This window comes from Mustela nivalis (assembly GCF_964662115.1).
Source record: "Mustela nivalis genome assembly, chromosome: 4".
Lineage (NCBI taxonomy): Eukaryota > Metazoa > Chordata > Mammalia > Carnivora > Mustelidae > Mustela > Mustela nivalis.
This window is the reverse complement of record NC_139023.1, coordinates 100,285,038-100,309,124: the sequence shown is the minus strand read 5'-3', so window position 1 is coordinate 100,309,124 and position 24,087 is coordinate 100,285,038.

Genomic DNA, 24,087 nt, shown 5'->3' with positions numbered 1-24,087 from the left:
TGTAAACTTCTTGGATTTGTGGTAATATTGAAATTTTAATTCTGCTCCACGCTCTTCAGTGGGTTGTTTGGTGGGAGGATTATATTTAGCTTGAAATGTAATCACCTCAATTATAGCAATTCTTGGAGTACTAATTTCAATCTAAACTGTGGATGCATGGTACATGTATGTGGACACCTAGCAGGTTGCATGTGGGATAATTGATACTGATATATTGAAATATTACACTGTTAGCAATGTAAATGAGTTACTTAAAAATAATTTAAAAGCATTTGACAAAAATTAAAGTGCACAGAGACATCATTTCCAGGGGTCTAACAACTATCAATGAGCAGCTCCAAGCAAGAAGTGAAAGAAAAGGTCATGATGTCTCTGTGCACTTTAATTTCTGTCAAATGCTTTTAAATTATTTTTAGGTAACTCATTTACATTGCTAACAGTGTAATATTTCAATATGATCATTCATCCCTTTACTATACCCAGATAGATAGCAGAGTCTTTATCATGTTACTCAGCAGAAGCAGTTTTATCCATGAGTTCATTTAAGATTTCTGAGATCATTTGGATGAGCTCAACTTTATCATTTAATTTCAAGAGAGTGAGTATTTTATCACTCAACTTTATGAGTACTTTATTGCTCAAGTTTATCATTCATTTCAAGAGAGTGAGTAATAATATATTTTCTTTGCCTTGGGAATTCTTTAGTATGATATTTGTTGCACCAGATTAACTTTTTTTTATAAACATATAATGTATTTTTAGCCCCAGGGGTACAGATCTATGAATCACCAGGTTTACACACTTCGCAGCACTCACCATAGCACATACCCTTCCCAATGTCCATAACCCCACCACCCTCTCCCTACTCCCCTCCCCCTCCTTCCCCCCTCAGTTTGTTTTGTGAGATTGAGAGTCTCTGATGGTTTGTCTCCCTCCCAATCCCATCTTGTTTCATTTATTCTTTTCCTACCCCCCAAACCCTCCATGTTGCATCTCCACTTCCTCATATCAGGGAGATCATATGATAGTTGTCTTTTTCCGATTGACTTATTTCACTAAGCATAATACCCTCTAGTTCCATCCATGTCGTCACAAATGGCAAGATTTCATTTATTTTGATGGCTGCATAGTATTCCATTGTATATACATATATACCACTTCTTATTTATCCATTCATCTGTGGATGGACATCTAGGTTCTTCCCATAGTTTGGCTATTGTGGGCACTGCTGCTATAAACATTTGGGTGCATGTGCCCCTTCGGATCACTACATTTGTATCTTTAGGGTAAATACCCAGTAGTGCAATTGCTGGGTCCTAGGGTAGCTCTATTTTCAACTTTTTGAGGAACCTCCATGCTGTTTTCCAGAGTGGTTGCACCAGCTTGCATTCCCACCAACAGTGTAGGAGTGTTCCCCTTTCTCCGCATCCTCGCCAGCATCTGTCATTTCCTGACTGGTTAATTTTAGCCATTCTGATTGGTGTGAGGTGGTATCTCATTGTGGTTTTGATTTGTATTTCCCTGATGCTGAGTGATGTGGAGCACTTTTTCATGTGTCTGTTGGCTATCTGGATGTCTTTTTTGCAGAAATGTCTGTTCATCTCCTCTGCCCATTTCTTGATTGGATTATTTGTTCTTTGGGTGTTGAGTTTGCTAAGCTCTTTATAGATTTTGGATACTAGCCCTTTATCTGATATGGCATTTGAAAATATCTTCTCCCATTGTGTCAGTTGTCTTTTGGTTTTGTTAACTGTTTCCTTTGCTTGTTGCACCAGATTAATTTTTAAAAGAACATCTGATCTTCACTAATAAATGCAAACCTCCATTTAGTCCTGTGCTAAAGGACAGGAAGGATGGGCTGGCATGTGATGGGCACAGAATATTCTGAGCAGAGTCCTGACTAAGTTTGTTTAACCAAAGGTTATTGATTCCTTGAGTCTATCAAGACCTCATCATTTGTCTTGCCACCTGTTTGTATACCTACCTTCCAAATGTACCTGCAGCCCACAAACAAAAAGTCTAAGAAAGAGGGTTCAGAAAAGATAAAGAATTTACCTCCACCTAAACTAGACTTGGACACAAAAGGGCAGCTTCTGTGCCATGGAATAGGCAGATCAGAAATACTGAAACTCATCTGCCACATTTACATCAATGGCCATGAAAGATCTTCCTATAATTTCCTTAGATCAGCATTTCTTCTTACTTTTGAAGAGCTTACTATTGTCTGCAGATTTGAGTTCTCATTGTTAACATACTGTTGGATTGTCCCATCACCATTCACTGAACAGTCTACCATTGCTCAATGATATGTGATAAAACCTGTTCTGTTTGGGCAATACAGGCATGGAATCCTTTAGGAGCTCTCTATTCTGTTCAACTGGTTAATTGTTTCTTCCCGGCCAGTGCTATGTTATCTTAATTACTATTATTGGATAATAAGTTATGACACCTGGTTGAAGTCCTCTTACCTTGCTGTACTTCTTCAGTACTCTCTTGACTACTCTTGAGCCTTTGTTATTCCATACAAATTATAGAATCAAATTGCCAAGTTCCTGTAAAACCCTCTTTTTATTTGAATTACAATTGCATATATATGTTAATTTAAACCTTTTGACATTGAAATTCAACTGTTCTGACCTACAAAGATGACAATTTCATATGGTTCTACCCAAAAGATTGAAGGGGAAACAACATTGTTCTGATAATTGAGTCTCTACTCATGAATATGATGTATACTATGCTCTGAAAATTTGTTCCTGCCCCTCCCAAAAAAAAGTTATGTTGAAATCCTAACTCCCAAGCATGATGGCATCAGGAGGTGGGGCTTTGGTAAGTGCATAAGTCATAAGGATGGAACACTCATAAATGGGATTAGTGACTCATAAAAGAGACCCCAGACAGATCCTTAGCCCCTTCCACCATGTAAGCCCCTTCCACCACACAATAAGAAGGTGAACCGGGAAGAAGATCCTCACCAGAATGTAACTATGTACTCAGCCTCCAGAGCTGTGAGAAAGTAATTTCTATTTATAAGGTACTCAGTCTATGGGTAAGCTACCCACCCTATCCTGTTATAGCAGCCCAAATGAACTAAGATGATGTATCTCTCCATTATTTGGGTTTTCTTCAATATCTTTTTAGAAACCCTTATAATTTTTCTATTCAGGTCTTAAACATATAAGATTTACTCCTTGGTATATTACTTTTTTCTTTTTCACTTTTTTTTTCCTTTTCACTATTGTAAATGCTATTTTTTTCTTATTACACTTTCAGTTTATGCATATGTATGCAACTGCAAATTGATATAAACACTTAAATGGTTATAAAAGTCAATCTTCAGATTCTTTGTGGCTTTCTCTGTAGATAATCTTATCATTTGTGAAAAAATGTATTATCTACCTTTGACTTAAAAATTGATACATGATTTTGGGGAGAGGAGGAGCAGAAATTATTATTCTTGGTAAAATGACATAACATTTTAATCTCCAAAAGACAACTATCATATGATCTCCCTGATATGAGGAAGTGGAAATGCAACATGGGGGTTTGGGGGATAGGAAAAGAATAAATGAAACAAGATGGGATCAGGAGGGAGACAAACCATAAGATACTCTTAATTTCACAAAACAAACTGAGGGTTGCCGGGGGAGGGGGGTAGGGAGAGGGTGGTGGGATTATGGACATTGGGGAAAGTAAGTGCTATGGTAAGTACTATGAAGTGTGTAAAGCTGGTGATTCACAGACCTGTACCCCTGGGGCTAATAATACATTATATGTTTGTTAAAAAATAAAAATAAAATTATAAAAAATCAACAACAACATTTTAATCTCCAAATAGGAGCCCTGAAGTTTCAGGGTTGTTTTTGTTTAATTTACCATCAACCTCTTTCATGGAACTTCCCAGTTTTTATAAACCAAAAATTTATAATTGATTGATTTTTAACCCAATCTGACCATCTCTATTCATAATCAGGAAGGTTTAATTGTTTATACTTCTATTTCTTTGGATTTATGTCAACCATCTATTTTGTTTTGTCTGATTAACTTTTGTCTTTCTCCATGGATTATTTTCACTGGATTCATCCAGTTTTCACTCATCTACCTTTTCTATTGGCTTTGAATTACATAACCTATTTCTATTTCACATGCCTTCTTCCAATCAATGCAAGGCCATTTATTCTTTAATGTCTTGATGTTATCACTGCCTCCTGATGTCAGTTAGTATTCTAGTTTCTTTTTAAAAGATTTTATTTATTTATATAGAGAGAGAGACCAGAGAAGGAGAGTTTGAGAGAGAAGCAGGCTCCACACTGAGCAGGGAGCCCAATGTGGGGCTCAGTCTCAGGACTCTGAGACCATGACCTGAGCAGAAGGCAGACACTTAACCAACTAAGACAAGTGCGCTTCGGGTTTCATTTTTAAAAATCTCCACCTAGTTAGATATAATTCTGTTATATTTTTGTCAATGCTTATTTGAATTATCAATTTCTTTACAAGACATCGTTCTTTGTATTCCACTTCTTAATTGATTCATTCTGAATGATGAAAATCTTCAGCAGTTTTTCAGTTTTATCTATAACAAAACTTATCACAAACAAAATTAGATGTGTTTATTTTGCTCGTGGTCTTAAATGATACCTTAGTGGGTTTAGAATTCTAGATTGAGGGTTGCTTTTCCTCAGCTCTTTAGATATGTGATTTTAGTCTCATCCAATATCCATTGGTAGTACTGTTGTCAGCCTAACTATATTCCTCTCTAGAAAAAAATCTCTTCTTGTCTCTGGACTTCATTTTTGGGTTGTGGGGTTTTCTTGGTTTGTTTGTTTTTTGACCATAATACATCCTAGTGTCATTGTGTTTTGTTTGCTTGTTTGTTTATATTTGGGGGTTTGTTTGGGTTTGGTAATAGGCACCCATTATGATTTCTTAATTTGAGGGTTCATGTCCTTCTTTAATTCTGAAAATTCCCTAGTCATTTTCTCCTAGAATACTGTCTCTCTCTGTCTTTTATTTTCTCTCTCTGGAATATCTCATTCCATCCCTTCATTCTATCTTCTTTATACCTTAATATCACTTCATAATTTTTAAAGCCATTTTATTTACCTTTCTATTACATTCTGTGCAGTTCACTCAACTCCATCTTTCAGTTTTCTGGTTCCCATTTTAACTGACATTCATCTGCTATTTGTCCCACCCATTGGACTTATTTTTTTATAATTACAGTTTTCATATCCAGAAGTTAATTTAGTTCTTCTTCAAAAACTGCTTGGATTTTACAAGCAGCCTGATCTTTTGTTTTGGCTTTTAATTCTTTGTCTCTTTAATCTTTTTAAAATATATGTAATTTGTAGTTTTCTTCAGATTGGTTTTTGGTCTTCAATTTGGGGATGGCTAATTCTCCTGGGTATAACATCCACTAGCTCTCTTTCACAGCAGATTTTTTTCTCAAATTCTTCAAAGCCCTCCTACTATAAACTTACCTTTAGTGATTTTGTCCTGTGGTAGTTAGATTTTTTTATGAAGCAGACACATCAGCAAATAGCTTGTGATGGCTGCTGTCTGAGAGGGGTATGGGCAAGGTGCTAGGAGACCACAAAGGAGGGAGAAAAAGAAAGGCTTCACAGAAGAAGAATGAGCCTGAGGCAGGAAGATCTGAAAGATGAACAAGATCTGATTTCTGGTTCAGTTTTCAGGGTTTTGGACGTGATAAAGGGAAAAGTCTCTGCCAGTTATTCAGCCTTCCTCACTGACTTGTGAAGTTGTGTAAGGTGTCTACAGCCATTGCTCAAGCTAAATTATGTGTATTGGAGCAGGGATTCACTGAGATCTAGCCAAACTCACCCAGTTGACATGAAAGGAAATCCTAAAAGGGAGCTTCCAAGTGACTTTCAAAGAATCTCATCTGTGGTCCCTCCTGCCTAGTTGAGCTGCTCTAAACTTTCCTTCTCCATGACCAAATAAAAAATGTTTGATATCTGAGTGAGGGAACTTCTACCTAATGTAAGAAACAGTTCATGATCATCATGGGACCATAACCTTGACACTGGACTCAGAAGATGTCTCTCATCACCAATTCTATAGCCATAGATAGGATCTTATTTCTTTGTTTAGGTTTTTTGGCTGTTTCATTGTTCTGTTTTATATGCATAAAAATTACTTTGGGGGAAGAGGTGAGGGAGGAACAAATAAGGAGATAAAAGGTCAATTCAGGCAGAAAAGCCAAAAATGCAAAAGATCTGATTGATAAGACAGAAGGCTAGAGCTGAAGCAAAGAGAGCACTCTGAGCACTCTAAGGAGTGAGGCAGAGTCCATAAATCAGGAAGGTCCTAATGGCCTATTAGTGCACAAGGAGATTTTATCCAACAAACAGTGTTGAGCTGCTGAAAGATTTTGGGCCAAAGGATAATAGCAAACGTGCAGCTCATTGGATCGGGGTAGAGGCACGCAGAACATGAGTGAATTCAATCAGAAATTATCAAAGTAATCCAGACCAGAACTCACACTGGCCTGGACTATGGTGGTGGCCATAGGTAGAGAGAGAAGTGGATTGCTTCAGAAGAGGTTGAGGGAATATACTCTGGGAGTTGGAACTCCAAAAGTACATTTTTAGTCTTGTGTCTCATTTCTTCTTTACCACTTAATAATGTTGTTCAATGTACCCTCATACTTTTTTGGTGTCCTGGAAATCTGTTTTTGAGAAGTACTAAATATATTTGTTATAAGTAGAATTTTCTGGTTTCTTATCCATGTGACTGGCAGACATATAGATAGAAATGTACATGAGGAGGTAGTTGTGGTGGTGTCAGTGGACATTTATTTCAGCAGACTGAATTATCTATAGGCAGCTGAGCTCTACAAACCAAGTCAGGCTGTTCCATCTCTTCTTCTAATTCTCTGAACAATTACACCCAGAGGATTCCTCCAGAATTTCAGCAAGAAAGACCTGCACTCCTAATTTACTCTCTCCCAGGAAATGAGAGAAGAAGAACCTACAGATACATGCCAAACATGTCACCTTTTTTTTTTTTTTTTAAGATTTTATTTATTTGAAAGGGGAGAAAGAGAGTGCATGAGCAGGGACAGGGCAGAGGGAAAGGGAGAAGCAGAATCCTCACTGAGCAGGGAGGCCAATATAGGGCCCAATCCCAGGACCCTAGGATCATGATCTGAGCTTAACACAGATGCTTAACCAACTGAGCCACCCAGGCACCCCCAAACATCTCACCTTATTGAAATTATCTTTCAGAGTGATCTGAGAAGCTCTGGATACTTTATTCCCTAGAAACTGCTGTGGGTTCCTCCACTTATGAGGGAAAGATCCAACAAAAGTTTATTTTTAAAATTTGGTTTTAAGGATTATGCAATTTCACCACTAAACCTGTACCTTGTCTTTAAAATGCCTTCACAATGTTTCAAACCCTTAACTTTTCATTTTGACTTAAAATTCTAAGCTTTTGATGAGCAAGTTTATTTTTCTTTTTTTTTCTCCTCTTAGTTTCCCCTTGCCATGGTAACTCAGAACGTTCTGATTTCTTTTAATTTCCATTAGCAACACTTCCTTCTTTCTGTTGGCTCTGTTAAGATCCCAGGGAAATGGGAATATCTATCTGAATTTTATTTTTTTCTCTTATAATGGTACTAATATATCTTCCATATAAGCAAATAGCCAGAAGTTTTAATCTCATTAAAACATTGAAATGATAGCATCAGGTTTGGTAAACTGAAGTAATTTATTGAATCTTTCAAAGGAAAAAAAATCCTTTCTCTAAAGATGATGATCCATTCTTTCCTAAGAAATCCTTTGAGACAGTTGCCATATCACCAACCCCACTTTGGTCATGCAGAAAACCTCACAAAAGCTCCGCTCATGTGGTTTTATAGCTGTTATGGGAAACAAAAGTTCCAAAACCAGTTGGATACAAAGAGAAGAAAATAAAACTAGCCACTGAGGACTGAAATGCCAACTTTCACCATATGTAATCCCACAAAAACCAGAAGGGGAAGAAAATCAAAATATAACACAACAGAGATAGACTCACAGAATCAAGGAGATAGGATTTGCTAAAGAGATTCACCCAAACCTATGAAAATGAAAACCACTATTACACAGCTGTCTCCCAGACTATAAAGGAATGTATTACTATGATTTGCATTGATCTGATTAGTGTATTTACATATTGCACCCTTCCTTCTGCACCACTCCCAGTCAGTGGGGCGTCTAATACATGAAGAGTAATACAGTTCTGGAGTTAGAATAAAGTAAACACACCCAAAAGTCTTTTGTCTTCCCCTATGCAATTAAAACAATTTGTAGAATATAGTACAGCATCAAAATGGGTTGATTTCATTTACAAAATCATACATTTCATTTGTTTTGTACCCTGAGTTTTAACAGTTTGTATAGTAGATTCATCCATAAGTACACACACACACACACACACACACACACACAATGTCCTTAATGGTTTAAACGGAAAACTGTAAAATAATTAACACACTATTTGGAAACAGTCCAAAATTACACTGTTGTTACACTATTAAGTGTTATTACACTATTAAGTTATTACCTCAAAGAATGATGGTAGAAAAAATGAAAACTTAGTAAACAGACATGTAAATTAAAACATACTCCTGTGTACAAGATCTAAAGAAAATCAACCAAAGTCTAAAGGAAATCCAGCAGAACCTAAAAGGAATCAATTAAGCATGGCCTTTCAACTAGCTTTTTGGTGGGCTATCATGTAGCTTGTTTTCCTTTATTTTTCCTTTTGTTTATTTATGTATTTATTTTTATTTTTTATTAACATATAATGTATTATTAGCCCCAGGGGTACATGTCTGTGAATCACCAGGTTTACACACTTCACAGCACTCACCATAGCACATACCCACCCCAATGTCCATAACCCAACCACCCTCTCCCGACCCCCCTCCCCCCAGCAAATCTCAGTTTGTTTTGTGAGATTAAGAGTCTCTTATGGTTTGTCCCCCTCCCAATACCATCTTGTTACCTTTTTTCTTTCCCTACCCTCCAAACCCCTCACACTGCCTCTCAAATTCCTCATATCAGGGAGGTCATATAATAATTATCTTTCTCTGATTGACTTACATCAATTAGCATAATACCCTCTAGTTCCATCCATGTCGTCGCAAATAGCGAGATTTCATTTCTTTTGATGGCTGCATAGTTTTATATATATATATATACCACTTCTTCTTTCTTCATTCATCTGTGGATGGAAATCTAGGTTCTTTCATAGTTTGGCTATTGTGGACATTGCTGCTATAAACATTCGGGTGCATGTGCACCTTCAGATCACTACTTTTGTATCCTTAAGGTAAATACCCAGTAGTGTGATTGCTGGGTAGTAGGATAGGTCTGTTCTCAACTTTTTGAGGAACTCCGCATGCTGTTTTTGAGAATGGCTGCACCAGCTTGCATTCCCACCAACAGTGTAGGAGGCTTCCCCTTTCTCTGCATCCTCACCAGCATCTGTCATTTCCTGACTTGTTAATTTTAGCCATTCTGATGGGTGTGAATTGGTATCTTATTGTGGTTTTGATTTGTATTTCCCTTATGCCCAGTGATGTGGAGTACTTTTTCATGTTTCTGTTGGCCATCTGGATGTCTTCTTTGAAGAAATGTATGTTCATGACCTCTTCCCATTTCTTGATTGGATTATTTGTTCTTTGGGTGTTGAGTTTGCTAAGCTCTTTATAGATTTTAAATACTAGCCCTTTATCTGATATGGCATTTGCAAATATCTTCTCCCATTTTGTCAGTTGTCTTTTGGTTTTGTTAACTGTTTCCTTTGCTGTGCAAAAGGTTTTGATCTTGATGAAGTCCCAATAGTTCATTTTTGCCCTTGCTTCTCTTGCCTTTGGCCATGTTTCTAGCCGTTACTGTGGCTGAGGTTAAAGAGGTTGTTGCCTGTGTTCTCCCCAAGGATTTTGATGGATTCACGTTGAGGTCTTTCATCCATTTTTGGTCTACTTTTGTGTGTGGTGTAAGGAAATGGTCCAGTTTCATTTTTCTGCATGTAGCTGTCCAATTTTCCCAACACCATTTATTGAAGAGATTATCTTTTTACCACTGGACATTCTTTCCTGCTTTGTTGAAGATTAGTTGACCACAGAGTTGAAGGTGTATTTCTGGACTCTCTATTATGTTCCATTGATCTATGTGTATGTTTTTATGCCAGTACCATACTGTCTTGATGATTACAGCTATGTAATAGAGCTTGAAGTCTGGAATCGTGATGCCACCAACTTTGGCTTTCTTTTTCAACATTCTTCTGGCTATTCAAGGTCTTTCTGGTTCCATACAAATTTTAGGATTTTTTGTTCCAGTTCTTTGAAAAAAAAAATTGATAGTATTTTGATAGTGATTGTATTAAACGTGTAGATTGCTTTAGGTAGTGTAGACATTTTTACAATATTTGTTCTTTCAATCCATGAGCATGGAACATTTTCCATTTCTTTGTGTCTTCCTCAATTTCTTTTTCTTTTTTTTTTTTTTTTTAAGAGATAGGAAGAGAGGGAACACAAGCAGGAGGAGCTGGAGAGGGAGAAGCAGATTCCTGCCAAGCAGGGAGCCTGACATGGGGCTCGATCCCAGAACCCCAGGATCATGACCTGAGCTGAAGGCAGACGCTTAATGACTGAGCCACCCAGGTACCCCTCTTCCTCAATTTCTTTCATGAGTTCTTTATAGTTTTCTGAGTATAGATTCCATGCCTCTTTGGTTAGGTTTATTCCTAGGTATCTTATGGTTTTTGGTGCAATTGTAAAGGGGATTGACTCCTTAATTTCTCTTTCTTCTGTCTTGTTGTTGGTGTAGAAAGATACAACTGATTTCTGTGCATTGATTTTATATCCTGACATTTTACTGAATTCCTGTACAAGTTCTAGCAGATTTGGAGTGGAGTCTTTTGGGTTTTCCACATATAGTATTATATCATCTGCAAAGAGTACGAGTTTGACTTCTTCTTTGCCAATTTGGATGCCTTTAATTTCTTTTTGTTGTCTGATTGCTGAGGCTAGGACTTCTAGAACTACGTTGAATAGCAGTGGTGATAGTGTCCATCCCTGCCATGTTCTTGACTTTAAGGGGAAAGCTCTTAGCTTCTCCCCATTGAGAATGATATTCGCTGTGGGTTTTTTATAGATGGCTTTGATGATATTGAGGTATGTATCCTCTATCCCTACACTGTGAAGAGTTTTGATCAAGAAAGGATGCTGCACTTTGTCAAATGCTTTTTCAGCATCTATTGAGAGTATCATATGGTTCTTGTTCTTTCTTTTATTAATGTATTGTATCACATTGATTGATTTGCGGATGTTGAACCAACCTTGCAGCCCAGGAATAAATCCCACTTTGTCGTGGTGAATAATACTTTCAATGTACTGTTGGATCCTGTTGGCTAGTATTTGTTTGGAATTTTTGCATCTGTGTTCATCAAGGATATTGGTCTGTAATTCTCTTTTTTGGTGGGATCTTTGTCTGGTTTGGGGATCAAGGTAATGCTGGCCTCATAAAATGAGTTTGGAAGTTTTCCTTCTACTTCTATTTTTTGGGACAGTTACAGGAGAATAGGTATTAATTCTTCTTTAAATGTTTGGTAAAATTCCCCTGGGAAGCAGTCTGGCCCTGGGCTCTTGTTTGTTGGGAGATTTTTGATGACTGCTTCAATTTCCTTGCTGGTTATGGGTCTGTTCAGTTTTCTATTTCTTCCTGGTTCAGTTTGGTAGTTTATATGTCTCTAGGAATGCACCCATTTCTTCCAAATTGCCAAATTTGCTGGCCTAGAGTTGCTCATAATATGTTCCTATAATTGTATTTCTTTGGTGTTGGTTGTGATCTCTCCTTTTCCATTTATTATTTTATTTATTTGGGTCCTTTCTCTTTTCTTTTTGATAAGCTGGCTAGGGGTTTATCAATCTTATTAATTCTGTCAAAGAACCAGGACCTAGTTTCGTTGATTTCCTCTATTTTTTTTTCTGTTTCTCTTTCATTGATTTCTGTTCTGATCTTTATTATTTCCCTTCTCCTGCTGGGTTTAGGCTTTCTTTGCTATTATTTCTCCATCTCCTTTAAGGGTAGAGGTAGGTTGTGTATTTGAGAGCTTTCTTGTTTCTTGAGAAAGACTTGTATCACTATATATTTTCCTCTCAAGACTGTCTTTGCTGTGTCCCACCAATTTTGAACAGTTGTGTTTTCATTATCATTTGTTTCCATGATTTTTTTTCAATTCTTTTTTAAGATTTTGGTTGACCACTCATTTAGTAGGATGCTCTTTAGCCACCATGTACTGGAGTTCTTCCCAACTTTCCTCTTGTGCCTGAGTTTTAGCCTCAGAGCATTATGGTCTGAAAATATGCAGGGAATCATCCCAATCCTTTGGTACCAATAAGACCTGATTTGTGACCCAGGATGTGATCTATACTGAAAGTGTTCCATGTGTACTGGAGAAGAATGTGTATTCTGTTGCTTTGGGATGGAATGTTCTGAATATATCTGTGATGTCCATCTGGTCCAGTGTGTCAATTAAAGCTTTTATTTCCCTTTTGATCTTTTGCTTGGATGATCTGTCTGTTTCAGTGGGGGGGGGGGGTTGTCCAAATACCCTACTATTATTGTATTATTGTCGATGTGTTTCTTTGATTTTGTTATTAATTGGTTTATATAGTTGGCTGCTCCCATGTTAGGTGCATAGATATTGAAAATTGTTAGCTCTTCTTGTTGGAAAGACCCTTTGAGTATGATACAGTGTCCTTCCTCATCTCTTATTATAATGTAAGAACTGCAACCCCAGCTTTCCTTTGATGTCCATTAACATGATAAATTGTTTTCCACACCCTCACTTTCAATCTGAAGGTGTCTTTGGGTCTAAAATGAGTTTCTTGTAGACAGCATATTGTTTTTTAATCTATTCTGATAACCTGTGTCTTTTGATTGGGGCATTTAGCCCATTACCATTCAGGGTAACTAATGAGAGATATGAATTTAGTGCCATTATATTGCCTGTAATGTGACTGTTACTGAATATTGTCTCTGTTCCTTTCTGGTCTACTACCTTTAGGCTCTCTCTTTGCTTAGAGGACCCCTTTCAAAATATCCTGTAGAGCTGGTTTGGTGTTTACAAATTCTTTTAGTTTTCGTTTGTCCTGGAAGCTTTTTATCTCCTTCTATCTTCAGTGATAGTCTACCTGGATATAGTATTTTTCACTGTATGTTTTTCTCATTTCTTGCTTTGAATATATCATGCCAGTTCTTTTTGGCCTGCCAGGTCTCTGTGGATAAGTCTGCTGCCAATCTAATATTTTTACCATTGTATGTTACAGACTTCTTGTCCTGGGCTGCTTTCAGGGTTTTCTCTTTGTCACTAAGACTTGTAAGTTTTACTATTAGATGACGGGGTGCAGACCTATTCTGATCGATTTTGAGGGGGTTCTCTGCACCTCCTGGATTTTGATACTTGTTCCCTTTGCCATATTAGGGAAATTCTCTACAACAATTTATTCCAATATACCTTCTGCCCCTCTCTCTCTTTTCTTCTCCTGGAATCCCAATTATTCTAATATTGTTTCATCTTATGGTATCACTTATCTCTCGAATTCTCTCCTTGTAGTCCAGTAGTTGTTTGTCTCTCTTTTGCTCAGCTTCTTTATTCTCCATCATTTGGTCTTCTATATCACTAACTCTCTCTTCTGCCTCATTTATCCTAGCAGTAAGAGCCTCCATTTTTTATTGTACCCCATTAATAGCTTTTTAAATTCAGCTTGGTTAGATTTTAGTTCTTATTTCTCCAGAAAGTGCTTCTATTTCTCCAGACAGGGTTTCTCTAATATTTTCCATGCCTTTTTTGAACCCAGCTAGCACCTTGAGAATTGTCATTCTGAACTCTAGATCTGACATATTCCCAATGTCTATATTGGTTAGGTCCCTAGCCTTCGGTACTGCCTCTTGTTCTTTTTTTTTTTTTTTTTTTTTTTGTGGTGAGTTTTTCCACTTTGTCATTTTATCCAGATAAGAATATATGAAGGAGTGAATAAAATACTAAAAGGGTGTCAAAGACCCCCAGAAAATGTGCATTAACCAAGTCAGAAGAGATCCCAAATTGTGGAGAGAAAGGGGGTAAAAAGAAGTTAAAAAAAAGTTAAAAAAATTAAAAGAAATATATTTATATGTATATATACATATATATAAAATTAGACTGGTGAATAGAACAGAGCCACCCACTTGATTTTGGGTGTATCTTGGTCACTAAGAAGAAACTACCTCCCAAAATTTTAAAGAAAGAAAAAAAAAATACACACACACACACACAGAAATAAGGGTAAACATGATGAAGGGTTGGAATATGACTGTAAAGATGAAAATTTTTTAAAAAAATTCTAAAGAAGGACTTGATAAGTTGATTGGGAAAAGAAAGAAAAAGAAAGTGGAGAGAATTTGCTCAGGCTGGAGAGTAGAACAGAGCCCAGTAGTAGATTTAGGGTATATTTTAATCTATTAGAAGAAGTTGTATCCTAACTTTTTTTTTAGAAGAAAATACCCTATATGTATACAAATATAAAGTTAGATACAATGAAGGATAAAATATGACCATAATAATGAAAGTTCAAAAAGTGGGAGGAATGTCTAGTCCAAGACAGTGAAAGGGGGCAGACTAGGGAGTGTGAGATCAAGGCAGAAGTCTGGTTCTATGTGACAGGTGCAACTTGTTAATGATACTGGTGCCTGGGACCCAACTGAGGTATCTAGGTGCCAGACTGATTGTCCGTAGATACTTGGCAGTGATGGGAAGAGAGAAAAAGAGGCAGCTAATGGCTGAGCACTTATGAATGAGGAGTACAGTCATGTAAAGACCATTTATGTACTGCTATCTCAGTGCAGGAATTGGGAGAGTAAGTGGCTCAATCTATAAAGTAAAATAAAGACAACTCCAAGGCAGAGAAGAGTAAATGTATGTAGCCAACATACAATTTTCATAAACTAAGTATTTCAGTCAACTTTTGCCATATTACATATCTCAAAACTTAGTGCCCTAAACAACAATGATGTATTACTTCCCGTGACTGTGCATTGAATAGGCTCACAGAAAAAACAGGGCAGTTACTCTGCACAACACTGTGTCACTGAGATCACTCACTGACTGTATTCAGTAGGGAGCTCAGTTGAGGCTGGGACAGCCAAGATGGCTTCTCCTCTACAAAGATCTCTCTCATTATTCAGTAGTAAAGCCCAGTCTTAAGACTAACTCAGTTAATGGAGCTTCATAATTGGCTGCACTTCCTGTCAATCAAGGTAAATTCTCCAATTTCCCCTCTTACCTAGTAATCTCAACACATCTGTCTGCTGGACATGCTTATCTTTACTCCTGATGTTTGTTATCATTAAGGGGAGAAATTTTGAGAAGGGACTAGAGGAACTATCTGGTCTTGTCATATCTCCCAAACAGAAAGTGTTTTCTGCAGATTTAACAACAGGAATCATGATGACTTCTAGGAGCACATCTGCAAACTTCTAACTTTTCCATCTAAACAACGGTTTAGAGCACTGACATGCATCTTTCATCATCAGGGGATAGGATAAATATTAGATATTTATAGACTCAGTGTGCTCTTGTGAGTTTAAATGAAAATCCAGAGTGTAACGCTAAATGACTTAAGAGTACAATAAAAAATGTATAGAATAATAAAATATGACTTCTGGTTTTACTTCAGCCATTAATTTACCATACAAGCTTAAATACATCATTTGGCCTTCCTGATTCTCTGATCAAATGGTCATCCCCCCCCCTCCAGTTTATATGTTGAGTACCCACCACTGTGATGGCATTTGGATATTGGGCCTTTGGGAGACAATCAGGATTAAATGAGGTCATGAGGGTGGGACTCTCATGATGGGATTATGCCTTTAGAAGAAAAGGGAGAGAGATCTCATGCTCTCCAGCAGGTGGGGAAATGGCAAGAAGAAATTTGTCTGCAAACCAGGAAGAAGGTCCTCACCAGAAGCTGAATCAGCTGGCACCTTCATCTTGAATTCCTAAGCCTCCAGGACTATAAGATAAATGTCTGCTGTTTAAGCCCCCTAAGATATGGAATTTTGTTATAGCACCTCAAGCAGACTAAGACAAACCTCTACCACAAAATGATCTACAAAATCCTTTCTAGCTAAAATAAGAGAGCTCCAAAATCCTTTCTAGCTAAAATTAGATTCTATTGTTTTATTTCCTCCATAAAGTTATATTGCCAAGTAAATATTATTGCCTGGCCACTGTTAAAGATGACAGTTAAAGAAAATCAATGTAAAAGTCTTCTAAGGAGTAAAAATAATTACCATTTCAAAGCAAGATCCTGGAAATTATGTTTAACACAGGTATTCTGCTTATTTAAAGTATATAGCACATCTGAGTCCATCATTATTCCAGTACTGTGACTTAGAAAAAGAAGTCAAGCCTGCTTAGTTAGACAAATCAGAAATCATTCACCCAGAAAACATAGAAACTGGGAATAATCTTTGCATTGATAGTTACTGTTACCTTTCCTTGGCAATGCTGTGTAAATAAAAAATGTTTGTTAGAAGAAAAAAAAAAGAAAGGAGTACTAAAACGCAGACATTTCACCACTTAAACCATAATTGTCATAACCCAGTAATTTTTTAATCTGTCACTCTCTCTTTTACACATGCACACACATACACATAAAGCACTTCTCAGCAGAAAATTGAAAAGCCTAAGAATAAAATAAATCTTTTTTCATGATTTCATTAGTAAGATGAAAGTCTGTTTTGGTTCTAAAAACTATAAAGATGAAAGCATTTTATCATCTAATTTCCTCTTTAAATAATAACTTTCCCATAAGAATACATTAAAAATCAAAATGCATGTTCAATTCCAGGTCAGTGACTTATGAGTTAATTCAGAAATAGTTACTTTTGACTCTGAAGCCCTTTGTGACTCCCAAATCGCAGTATGGAATTAGAAAGAAAGGATCTGATGATGTCTGATGATGATTGAACTTTTTCTGTCATTTTAGTGTAGAGATAATGTTTCTGGTACCAAAAAAAAAAAAAAAAATCAGATTTTCAAATTACCACATCAGCAGTAAATCCCACAGAGATCATTTAAAAAAAACAGACTTTTTCTAAGTCTCTCCAATATAATATGGTGTCTTAAGGGTATATTACACCATAAAACACATAAATTAAATTAACTTGATTTATCAACATAGAAAGAGCAAGTGTTTACATATCAAGGGAGACTGGCAGTTAAAGATTCATAAATCATAAGACAAAGAGGAATCCTAAAAGCCAGCTTTTCAAACCCCATCCCCCCTCCCCTTGGCAGAGGCATATGCTTCAGTGATTTTCCACTTGGGTATAAAGTAATTAGCAAGCCTAGCTTGCCTAAATTGAACAATTATAGAAAAATAGCACTGGAATAATTGGAATAATTACCATTCTTATCATCTTTTATTGACTGTATACACAGTTCATAACACAGTGGTTTACCTAAACTACCCCAGACTGATTTATGTGGAGTTTTTCGTGTAGATAATAAACAAAGAAAATAATTCAGATAAGAGCCAACTATTCATTCACTAAGTATTTGTGCCAGACATTTAACAAGAACTAGAAGAACAGTAATGAACAAATAAGACATGGACTCTGAACTTTATGGAGCTTCGAGAGGAAGAAAGGAAGAGATAACTGAATTTAACTTTAACATTAATTTAAAGAGAACATGTGAAACCTTATTATGATTATGTATTGACTTGCCCTATATTGTGAGCTCCTCAAAGACATAAATAAAAATCTTTCTATATCTTTCATGGGCTAGGAAAAAAAAGAGTTGGTACTATCTCTATATATGTTTTGCAATAAAACATTTCTAGAAATATATATATGAACAAACTGTTCAATGTTTAAGGAACACTCTTCTTTACATTTTTCATTTTTAACATGATACACAATCTTCGTAGGTAAAGGAGGTAGAAGTCTTGAATATTTTTGTAATCTATTTTGAAATATATCCAAATATAGCTAGTCCATTTGTTTGTCATGGGAACACTCAGTGCAGTGTTATGAACTTACCAACACTCACAAATGTCGGATGAATAAACTGAAGTGCAAATCAACAAAGAATAAGTAAATATGCACATGGAATTCCAAAGCATCCATTTCACAACTTTGGTAGCATTAAGAACTTTAGGAAATGTGGGTCATTAAATTAGACTTTGGTCCTCATCCTGGCCATCAGCATATTGGCAAGCTCACTCCCTTTATAGTATGTATATGTAAGAAACGGGCTTATGTATGCTATATTCCATAAATGTATATATGGTCTCATGTAACATTCCTAATTGATAGTCCTCTTTTCTGCTCCACTTGTGGTAATTGGTTCATCACATTATAATTCAAAAGACTTCTATCACCTTATCAACCAATCCGTTAAACTTTTGCTTCTTAGTAAGGCTTACCCTAATGACCTCATTTAAAATTATACCTCTCCCAGTGCAGCAATCTCTCTCTTATTTTTATTTTTCTACAAAGCCCTTAGCATTGTCTTTTGACCTATAATTTCTCATTTAGTATGCAGTTTCCATGTAAGAGCAATTTCATCTTTGCCATTCATTGCTGTATTCTCAGCACCTACAATTGCATTTGGCACCTAATAGGTTTTCAAGAATTATTTGCTGACTGAATGATTGAGTGATCCAAAAAAAAGTCTCCAAGTCATTCCAGGGTCATTATTGGGCTGGCTGTCCTACTAATTGTAATAATTCAATCAGTATTCAGTAAACTTGAGTGACTCTAGCCTTAATTTTTCTTTTGCAGACCAGAAACATGGAACTGTTTTGTCTCCCAAAGACACCAGCCTACCTCCCTCTTTTCCATCTTTACTCCTGCTTTCCTTTTTCTTCTTCCAGAAATACCCTTTTATTACCCAAACTCTACACTACCTAGACAATTCCTGCTAGTTCTTAAGATAATATGTGCCCAGGATCTCCTTATCTGAATATCCATGACATGGTTTGTAGGCATCATATTCCTAAACCCTAAGGTATCATTGTATTTTGCACTGAAATTATTCGTTACTTGTCTCTCTCTCCAACCAAACTAAAATTTCTTATAAGACATAGATTGTCTTATTCTTCTCAGTATGAATTCAACACAATAGGAACTGAGTGAATAACAGAAAAGAACTGAGTCCAGGGCTTGTAAGAATGAACATCAAGCGATACCAATAGAAGCAGGTGGTTTAGGCAGAAATGTAGGAAGTCCAAAGACCCAGATTCTAGTACTATTTCTGGCTACTGTTTTTAAATCGGTAGCAGAGGATTAAACTAGTGCTAAGGCCACTTTCAAAACCCTAAGACAGTATTACATGTAACCTAATGAAAGTAATCATTAAAATGTCAGGTTTTCATGCTCCATCTGCTGGTTAAATTGTAGAAAATTCTTGAGGTCATTTTGAAATTGAAAAGTGGAGTTAGAAATATTTGTGACCAGCAAGGAAAATATTTTTTTTAATCATCTGTATTGTTTATAAGAGATTAATAACCTAGAAATCAAATACTTGAGAAATAAACTTTGACCATTGCACGGTGATAATGAAAGAAACCAAATACCGTCTTACTTGGCTCACATACATACTGAGGATCCCAGCCTCCAGTGAGCCTCACATGCTTCGACTCACTCCCTTGTGTAATTCCCCCACCAACACTGTCCTAGGGTTAGTCTGGATGAATAATAGCATCCAACAGAAGAGATGGCATGTCACTTTCCAGACTGAGATCTAAAAACTGATGTTTTCATCTTAGGTATGCTCCCTTTCTCTCCCTCTCTGTCTCTCTCTCTCCTGTCTCTCTCATTCCCTCTCTGTCTCTCCCCCCACTCCCTTTTCTCGTCATTTCTCCCTTTTTGGACCACTTCCTTTGAGGGGGGTTACCCAGCTATCATGATAGGAGGACACTCTGACAGTCCACAGAGAGGCCAATGAAGTAAAGCATCCAAATAATTTAATAATTTTTGAAAAGAAGTAAAATTGCCTTTGTTTGCAGATAATCTGACCTTATATAGAGAACATCTTAAAGACTCAAAACAAACAAACAAACAAACAAAAACCCTGTTAGACCCAATCAGCAAATATAAAATCAACATACAATATCAGTTGCATTTCTACACACTATAACAAAATATCTAAAAAAGAATGAAAACAGTCCCATTCACAGTAGTAGCAAAAGCAATAAAATACTTAGGAATAAATTTAACCCAGGAAGTGAAAGACCTATACACTGAAAACTATAAGATGCTGATCAAGGAAATTGAAGAAGACACAAATGAAGGGAAAGATATCCATACTCATGGATTGGCAAAGTCAATATTGTTAAAATATCCGTATGACCCAAAGCCACCTTTGATTCAATGCAATCCCTATCAAAATCCCAATGGTATCTTTCACAGAAATAGAAAAAATAATCTTAAAATTCATATGAAACCACAGAAGATCCTGAATAGCAAGAGCAATTTTAAGAAAGAAGAACAAAGCAGGAAGCATTACACTTCTTGATTTCAAATTATACTACAAACCTGTAAGAATCAAAATAGTATGCTACTGCATAAAAATAGACATATAAATACTGGAACAGAATTAAGAACACAGAAATAAACCCATGCCCATATGATCAGTTAATTTACGGCAATAAAGGAGTCAAGAATATACAACGGGGAAAGGGTAGTCTCTTCAAAAAACAGTGCCAAGAAAACTGAATAACATGCAGAAGAATGAAATTGGACTCTGATCTTACACCACTCACAAGAATTAACTTGAAATGAATTAAAGACTTAAACGTAAGACCTAAAACCTTAAAACTTCTAGAAGAAAACATAAAGAAAAAGCTCCTTGACATTGGTCTTGGCAACAATTTCTTAGATATGACATCAAAAGCATAAGCTACAAAAGCAAAAATAAAAAGTAAACAAGTAGAACTACCTCAAACTAAGCTTCCACACACAGCAGAAAGAGACAATAAACAAAGTGAAAAGGCAACCTATGAAATGTGAGAAAATATTTGCAAGTCATATATCTGATAAGATACATATCTGATAAGATATATCTGATAACATCCAAAACATAAGAAACTCACACAAGTCAATAGCAAAACAAACAAACAAACAAAACAATAATCAATTTGCCTAAAAATTGGGCAGAGGATCTGAACAGACATTTTCCCAAAGAAGGCATCCAAATGGCCAGTAGATATATGATAAAAATTCACAATATCAATAATCATCAGGGAAATGCAAATCAAAACCATGATGAAACATCACATTACACCAGTTAGAAAGGCTAGACTCAACAAGACAGGAAATAATGTTGATGAGGATGTGAAGAAGAGGAAATCCTCATGTACTGCTGATTGGAATGTAAACTGATATGGTCATTGTGAAAAAGAGTATGAAGTGTCCTCAAAAATTTAGAAATAGAATTGCTATATGATCTAGCAATTCCTCTTCTATATATGTATCCAAAGGAAGATATATATGAAATGAGGATCTTGAAGAAATGTCCATACCCCCATGCTCACTGCAACATTATTCACAGTAGCCAAAATATGGAAATGACCTAAGTGTCCTTCTATGAATGAATGGATAAAGAAACTGTGTCATACATATACAATGAAATATTATTCAGCAATGAAAAAGAAGGAAAGTCTGCCATTTGCAACATGGGTTAAACTTAGTGAAATAAGTCAAACAGAAAAAAACAAGTATTGCATGATATCACTTACATGTGATACCTGAAAAAGCAGAACTCAGGAGTAGTATAGTGGTTGCCCCCAGTGGTTGCCAGTGACTAGGAGATGGGGTAATTGGGAGATGTTGGTCAAATGGTGCAAACATCCAGCTACAAAATTAATAAGTTCCAGAGACCAAATCTATAGCATGGTGATTATAGTTAGTAATATTGTAGTACATACTTGAAAGTTACTAAGAGATTAGATTTTAAAATTTCTCACCGCAGGAGTGCCTGAGTGCCCTCAGTCAGTTAAGAGTCTACCTTTGAATCAGGTCATGATCTCAGGGTCCTGGGATCAAACCCTGAGACAGGTTCCCTGCTCAGCAGGGAATCTCTTCTCCCTCTCCCTCTGTCCCTCATCCCCCACTCATTCTCTGTCTCTTAAATAAATAAGTAAAATCTTTTTTTTTTTTAGTTTTTTTTTAAGTTTTCACCACAAAGAAAAAGAAATGGTAATTATGTGAAGCTATGGAAATGTTAGCTTATCCACTATAGTCATCATTTATGAGTGTATCAAATCATCACATTGTACATCTTAAACTTATACAATGTCATATGTCAATTATATCTCAATAAAGCTGGAATAAAATAAAATAAATTAAATAATATAAAATAGAATTTTAGTTTCTGGCCACCAGGAGTCAAGGGAGCATGGAAGCAGATCCTCCCCACACTGAATCTTTGGAGAGCCCAACAGCAGGTCTGACTAACAGCTTAACATCAAAAGGAACCCTGAGCCGGAACAACCCACTTGGCCATGCCCAGTTTTTTCCCACCAGAAACTGTGAAAAAAGATTTTTTTTAAAGCTGTTAGGTTGTAGAGTTATTTGCTGCACAGAAATAGATATCTAATATACACACATACATCTGAGACGAATCCAAATCTATATTGAACACTTAACATGTTCAATGAATGTGACTTGACCTTTTTAACATGAAATTGTACACATTCATCTAAAAATTCTCTGGGTAAGAAGAGTTACTCTTTCTGCACAAGTGCATTATGCTTGTAGATACACAGGTTTCACCAGAATAAGAACCATGGGATATATTCTAGAGACATTTTACTAATATCAATATCCAAGAGAAGATTATAGGCCTTAAAAAACATAGTTTGTCACCATTTTGTAGTATGTAAGTAATACGTATAACCCTCAGTGAAAATCACAATGAACTCTAATTATGCATTTTTTATTCCAGTTTAGCAATAATAACATCAATTCTGTCTTCACTTTTTCAAGTCTACCATCTTACCAAAGAATAACAATATCAACAGGATCCTATTTTTCATTTTCTTTATTGCCATTAAGGAACTTGCCTATTATTCATCTACATGCTATGTAGATGAATGAGATACCAAAGTGAAAAAAGATACATAAAGGTGGTTATAGGCGATAAAACAAGGTGAAGGTATCGTGTTGTCTAGAAACTTCTGATAAAATTTTCTAGTCAGATTTGGATTTAATGTTTAAAACCTCAAAAACCTTAGAGATAAAAATAAATTCAAGTTCAAAAAAAAATTAATAAAAAATAAAAAAATAAATAAAAATAAATAAATAAATTCAAGTTGACTTAAAGTTTGAGATGCATATAATAGATAAAGATTCCCAATCTGGTTGGTGACTTTCAATTAATTAAAATGGAGAGAGACCACAAAAGCAAACAAAACATCTTAGTCATGATGAAAAATCATAGAGAATCATGAAAATGAATTTTATTCTGAGACAAGGAAAGGGAGGCAAGTAATTAATCAAATAGCTAACTCTCCACTAAAATGTTTGGCAGTACCTTTCACATGTTGCAAAATTTGACTAGACCATTATGCAAAAAAATAGTTCTTCAACAGCAACCATCTGTTGCAAAGAAGAGGAAAAAAGCAAGGATAAAGACATAGCTGTCTGGAGAACTTTGGGAAGTTCTCTTTAACATTCTTATAGGGTCTTGATATCCTCTTGTTCTAGATGTCCCAACTGTATGCCTGCTTCCCCACCTGGTGAAGTAGCCCATCTTAGTATATAGACTAAGTAAATCAAAAGTCAATTTTCAGACTTTCACACTCCAGGGGCTCAGGCTTTTTTTTTTTTTTTAATTCCTTTTTTTAGGGGGGAAGTGGGAGACAGAGAGAGAGAATCCCAAGTAGGCTCCATGTCTAGTGCAGAGCCCAACATGGGGCTCAATCTCACAACCCTGAGATCATGACCTGAGCCAAAATCAAGAGTCAAATGCTTAACTGACAGAGCCACCCAGACACCCCAGTGGACTCAGGCTTTAAACTGG